The 6,020-nt window shown below is 28.1% G+C and overlaps 1 long non-coding RNA gene and 1 other non-coding gene across 2 annotated transcripts; one reads left to right on the top strand and one right to left on the bottom strand.

The window, feature by feature from the left end:
* The first annotated feature begins 1,929 nt into the window (after positions 1–1,929).
* On the top strand, positions 1,930–4,769 carry LOC114712570 (uncharacterized). The gene is made up of 2 exons (XR_003737249.1): positions 1,930–2,227; positions 4,425–4,769. It is a non-coding gene; the product is annotated as an uncharacterized LOC114712570 (long non-coding RNA).
* TRNAL-CAA (transfer RNA leucine (anticodon CAA)) lies at positions 4,542–4,625 on the bottom strand. Its single transcript has one exon. It is a non-coding gene; the product is annotated as a tRNA-Leu (tRNA).
* Positions 4,770–6,020: the final 1,251 nt, after the last annotated feature.

The following is a 6,020-nucleotide window of genomic DNA, read 5'->3' as shown; positions in this document are numbered from 1 at the left end:
AAGTGATAAGGACACAGTTTTCTCAATTCAATTAATAGGATAAAAAGAAAGAAAGTAGGTTTAAATCAGTGGAAACATTACAGATTTTTAAAATTTTTCGATACACGAAAAGTACACGCAAATCAATGGGGCAACAAAGTGATAATTTAAAAACATATGGAACGAGTGGAGTTTTGTAACTACAAACTTTTGTCAGCCAAAGTGTCGTTCATTCATATTCCCTGCATGCACATACACAATAGTTAGATGAAACAATGAAAATTAGGTCTAGAAGGAGTAAATTAATGTAAATTAAGATGATGATAAAAATTCTCTGAAAAATAAGTTACAAATACTAGTTTGTAAAAGTTCAAAAAGATATATGTAAAAGTTCTCAAAAGTATTTCTTTTCCCACAAAGAGCTCATTTTTAGTGGGAAAAGCTGAAACAAATGAGCATTAAGTTTATTTGCACCATATTTATGTTAGCATGATTATGTATTTGAATTGGAGTTGAACAAAAAACATGTTGAATGAGTGTAATTTTTAAGATTGATTTTGATCAAAATTTAGTGAGTCTCGTCGAACAGATATTTCTGTTGGAAACTTTTTTTTTTAAATATTAAAAAGTGATCTTGACAGAACTGATTTTGTTGGACTATTTTTTTTTTTATCATTTTCATTTTTAGATTTGCAATTACCAGAAAGGATAAATCCTTATCACTTTTTCTAATATGCCTTTATTATTTTTTTATTAATTTTTAAATATAATTTAATATGTTATGTGACTACTGTAGACTGTAGTAACCACTTTTAACCTTTTGATTTTGGTGTTAAAATAAAAATTTAAAGAAAATTATTTTTCAATATTCAATCAAAAAATATTTTTTTTTCATTATTTCAATTGAACAATGTGCCTTCACAATAAATATAAAATTATACTCCTCCGGTCCTTAATATAAGATCTATTTAATTAATTTGATTAGATTAAAAAAGTTAGGCAAGTTAGTTAATTATAAGAAATATAACATGTTTTTCTTTTAAAATACCATAATCATCTTTTTTAATACCCCTCTTCCTCTTCTACTTGATTATGGTTGAGGGAGTATTCATAGGGGTAATTTAGAGAAAATTGATAAATACGAAAAATAAGTCTTATATTTAGGACCAAAATCAACTCAACAATTAGGTCCTATATTAAAGATAAGAGGAGTACTAAGATAAATAAGTAAATAACGCAATGCTTGATAAAAAGTATAAATAAACAAAGAAGCAAACGTAAAATAGGGAAAGGACACTATTACTCAACCTTAGCCTGATTTATTCTCTATTTTACTTAAATGAGGGTAAAGATGTGAAGTGTGATTTTGTAAAAATTAAAATCGAAAATTAGAGTATTTACTTTTTGCTAAATCAAATTTTCTGGTTTTTAAAATGATTTTTATTACAATTACTTTAGTAGGATAAATGAATGTTTTATATCGTCTAATCCTAACGTAGTTGACCAAAAATGGAGACGTTAAAATTTTAGATGTTGACAACATTAAACATTCTCAAACACTTAATAAGTGATGACATGACAAAATAATTTGACATTAACAATATTAAAGTTCAATAACTGGAAAAAAATACTTTGTAAAATTAAGAGATTAAACAAGTTTGAAGATTCAAAATACACTTCTTTTTTTCTGGTTAGATATTTTTATATAGCAACCAAAACACCTGATGATAATTGAAAACATTTTTTTTTATAGAAATTAAACTATTTTTCACGATTTTTTTTTAGGTGGGGACCAAGGACAGATCTCAAGATTACTCTATAATGTCGACATCGTTGGTCATTGTTTTGCCATACACCAAACATCCCGTTGTCTCTTCTTCTTGCACAATTCATTCTTCTTTTCTGTATAATAAACACTAATCTGTGATTGTGAATGCTCTCTTCTCTCTCTCTCTCTCTCTCTCTCTCTCTCTCTATTTCATAGTTTCTGTGTATTGTGAAGATCCTCTTTACCTCTCTTTCCCACATTCATCAATATCTTTTCTTCCCTTGCTGCCTTACGTTTCATGTAGTCCTTCTCCTTCACATGTGAAATCAAACCCTAATTTTCTATATGTGGAAGGAAATTTTAATTGGATGCGTTTCCTTGACTACAGAAATGAGTGTGGCAAGGAGAGGTAAGGAGGTTCTTCAAACGCACATTCCCCAGCTTTGGCGTTGTGCGGCGGGGCGGTTTCGATTAAGTCAGGTGTGAATGGATTCTTTAACTTCAGTTTTAAATTGGAATGGACTCGTGTATTTTTGATAGAATTTAAGATAAGTTGATTATTCGTTACTGACAAATAATATGATTTTGGTTATTTATATTGATCTATTGATTGATATGAGGTTCTGAAAGAGATAAAACTGAAGTACTTGGTTGAGAAAGTATATCTAAGGGTAGGCAAGGCAGTTAATCTCTTGAATATTTCAGCTGGGGTTGTTGTTTCATATTTTGTGAGTTACTCCTCCAGTTCTTAATATAAGACCTATTTAACTAATTTGATTAGATTAAGGAAGTTAGATAAATTAGTTAATTATAAGAAATGTGATGTATTTTTTCTAAAATACCATAATCATTTTTCTTAATACCCTCTCTCCCTTTTCTACTTGATTATAGTTGAAAGAGTATCCATGGGGGTAATTTAGAGAAAATTAAAAAAATATAAGAAATGGATCTTATATTTAGGACCAAAACCAACTCAATAATTGGGTCCTATATTAAGGACCGAAGGAATATGTTGATTAAAACTTAGTCTAAGAGTGTTTTTGAGAATTATTATGCTTAATCAATTTTGTGTGATGTGATATAAGCTCCAGTCTTTAATATAGAAATTAGTTAACTAATTTAAATAAATTAATGAAATTAGTTAAATTAGTTATTTATAATAAATATGAGTTGATTTTCATAAAGTATCCTTTTAATCATGATTACCCTTAGATAAAAACTCCCTTAATCTGTGTAATATGGATACTTTAGAGAATGCATTGTAAATTTGGGAGACAAAATATATTGAGATTCTAGTTTCAACCAGATCTTATATTAAGGATTGAAGATGATATATTTTCTTAAATGAATACTAGACTCCAAAAATATACTTCTTCGGTTTTTAATATAAGATCTAATTAGAAGGTTGATCTCTTGTTTCTTATATTTATCAATTCTTTTCTAAATTACCCCTATTAAATAATTAAATACCATAATAATACTTATTACTCTTTGATAATACACCTATATATTTTATAAAGTGAGGGAGTACTTATTACTTATTAATTCCATATATACATCAATTCTACCATTTGATATTTTTAATAAAATAATTTAAAACATTTTTTGAAATGTCAGTTTTTCAAAGAAATTTTAACTGAGGGTATTTTGGAAAATATATATCATATTTATGATTATTACCTCATTTAATTAAGTTTTTTAATTTAATTAAAATAGTTAAATAAGTCTTATATTAAGTATCAGATGAGTATAACTTCTCAGCAGTTTCTCATATTTAAATATTCAAGCACGTCAATCTTGCAAGAATTTTTCTCATTTTTAGGTTGCATTGAAAAATGGAGTAAGAGAAATGTAGCCGACATACTACAAATGAATCTAGGACTTCTAAAGTTTTTTATGCATGAAGTTTGTCCAAAATTCAATACAAACTATCTCTATCTTATATTGTATATGATTTTTGTTTTAAATTTTGAAAAGGGACAATTATATATAACCACACTTTTAAAAGAATTAGAAAAAATTTTCCCAACAAAGAATCTTGAAATTACAATATTTCAATTTTAAAAGAAAATTTTGGAAAAAATGCCACTAGCGAGGGGTTCAAAATTTAAAAAAAATAAAAGGTCATGAATTCCAAAATTCTAAGTTGGATTTACTTTCTTTTATGTTATGTTAAAGTGTTAAGTACTTGAATTAAAATATTATAATTTTAAGATTCTCCCAAATAGCCACTTTTCGAGCCTAGTCCTAAACCTAATTAATTAAACGAAAAATGGAAAGTAAAAGTTTCATTGAAATCGTAATTTCATTCAAGATATCATTGTATACTAAACAATTACTAGTGAGGGGTTCAAATTTTTTTTTTTAAAAAACAAAAGGTCTTGAATTTCAAAATCCTAAATTGGATTTACTCTCTTTTATGTTATCTTGAAATGTTAGATACTTAAATTAAAATATTGTAATTTTAAGATTCTCCCGAATAGCCAGGCTTTGAGCCTAGTCCTAAACCTAATTATTAATTAAATGAAAAATGGAGAGTACAAGCTTAATTGAAAGTGTAATTTCATTCAAGATATCATTGGATGCTAAACAATTTTTTTCTTATTTTTACTATAGCCATCTTTTTGGTAATGGGATGTTTTTTTTATTTCAACATCTCATTCCCTTATCTCCTTAGCATTGAAGGCAAGGATTCATCATGGGCCCCTAATGCTGGCGGACTACCAAAATGGATCTATTTTGATTTGTACTTGGGCCTTGAATGTTGCAAAATGCGTGGAAGAAATGGCAAAACTGTCAGAAGTGGGATTTGAACCCACGCCCTCTCTCAAAGACCAGAACTTGAGTCTGGCGCCTTAGACCACTCGGCCATCCTGACCTGATGTGGGGTATGGAGAAGGTATTTTTATGTTTTATATAGCATTGGTAAATTTAAACGCACGATTTTTTTTTTGACCGGAATTCATGGTTCATATTAGTAACATACTACCTTCAATCTTAATTATAAGAGCTAATTAACTAATTTAAAAAGATTAAAAAAATAAGTTAATTTAGTTATTTGTAATAAATAGTCTTTCCTAAAGTATAACATACTACCAACAGTCTTTCTTAAAATATCTTTACTATTCAAGTGTGTTAGTTAGAACTATCATTATTATAATGATTATTTTGAAAAAAAATGTATAAATATTAGAGACAAAATAAATTAAGGTCTTATATTTATGACTAAAATAAAAATCAAATAAGATCTTATATTAAAGACAAGAGGTAGTATAATAAGAATGATACCCGAGAGTTTGCCATGTAACATTAAACATTGGAAAAATTGACTTTTAGTGGTACTAGGAGCCATGTAATGAGTCACTGCTAAAAGCAAAAAGCGTTGACACTTAAAATTAAGTCACTATTAAAACTATATTTATAGACCAAGTCGTGACATATGTAGTTATATTTTAACATTGTATTAGTACAATACAGTATTTTGTTAATGTTCTTTCTTAAGTTATTACTTTGTTTCATTGGTTTAATTTGAGTGGTTAGTCTTGATTAGTTTAATGTGATTAGGGCAAGATAACGTGAGAGTTTGCTCCTCCCATTAATTTGTTCTCATAATGTTCTTCTTTTTAAATGTGACTCTTATTTCTCAATCGTTCATCTTTTTTTTTCCCCCTCTCTTTAGTTTTTGCTTGTTGTAGCTTTTATATGCAAACGTGACATTTCTTTCGGTTGAGAGCCTGTCTGGTATGCACTGAGATGAAAAATAGGTTGCTAAAACATATTACGTTTCTTCAATGAAAAAAATATAATATTATTAAATAAAAATATGCTTTTTAATTAATATATCCCCACACTGAAGCGCTTGTTTTTTACATTTGCCCTGTTTCTGCCGTAACAATAACAAGGGAGCAGATAGAGCAAACTGTAATTTACGAACAACGTTGCATCATGATCCGAGTTTGGATGCAAAATTGAAATTAATTTAATATAGATTCCAATTGGCTTCGTGTTATGTGGTTTTATTAATATCAATTGAAATGATAGGGAAATTGGAATTTACGGACAACATTACACTGTGCTCGCCAAGTATATGCGCAAAATTGAAATGCATTTAATAAATCACAATTGCGTTTCGTCATTTTAACAATGGGATATATTAATGTAAATTGGAACTTGTGTTGGCAAATTTCAATTCACTGTCATCAATTGGAATTTCTCGATACAAATTCCAATTTCTGGCATGATATATCCGACTTTCGCACAAAATTGCAAGTGA

The sequence above is a fragment of the Neltuma alba genome, unplaced genomic scaffold, assembly GCF_004799145.2.
Source record: "Neltuma alba isolate B1F8T4 unplaced genomic scaffold, ASM479914v2 tig00011375_pilon, whole genome shotgun sequence".
NCBI lineage: Eukaryota > Viridiplantae > Streptophyta > Magnoliopsida > Fabales > Fabaceae > Neltuma > Neltuma alba.
The sequence above is the reverse complement of the archived record's forward strand: the minus strand, read 5'-3'. Positions and strand labels throughout refer to the sequence as shown.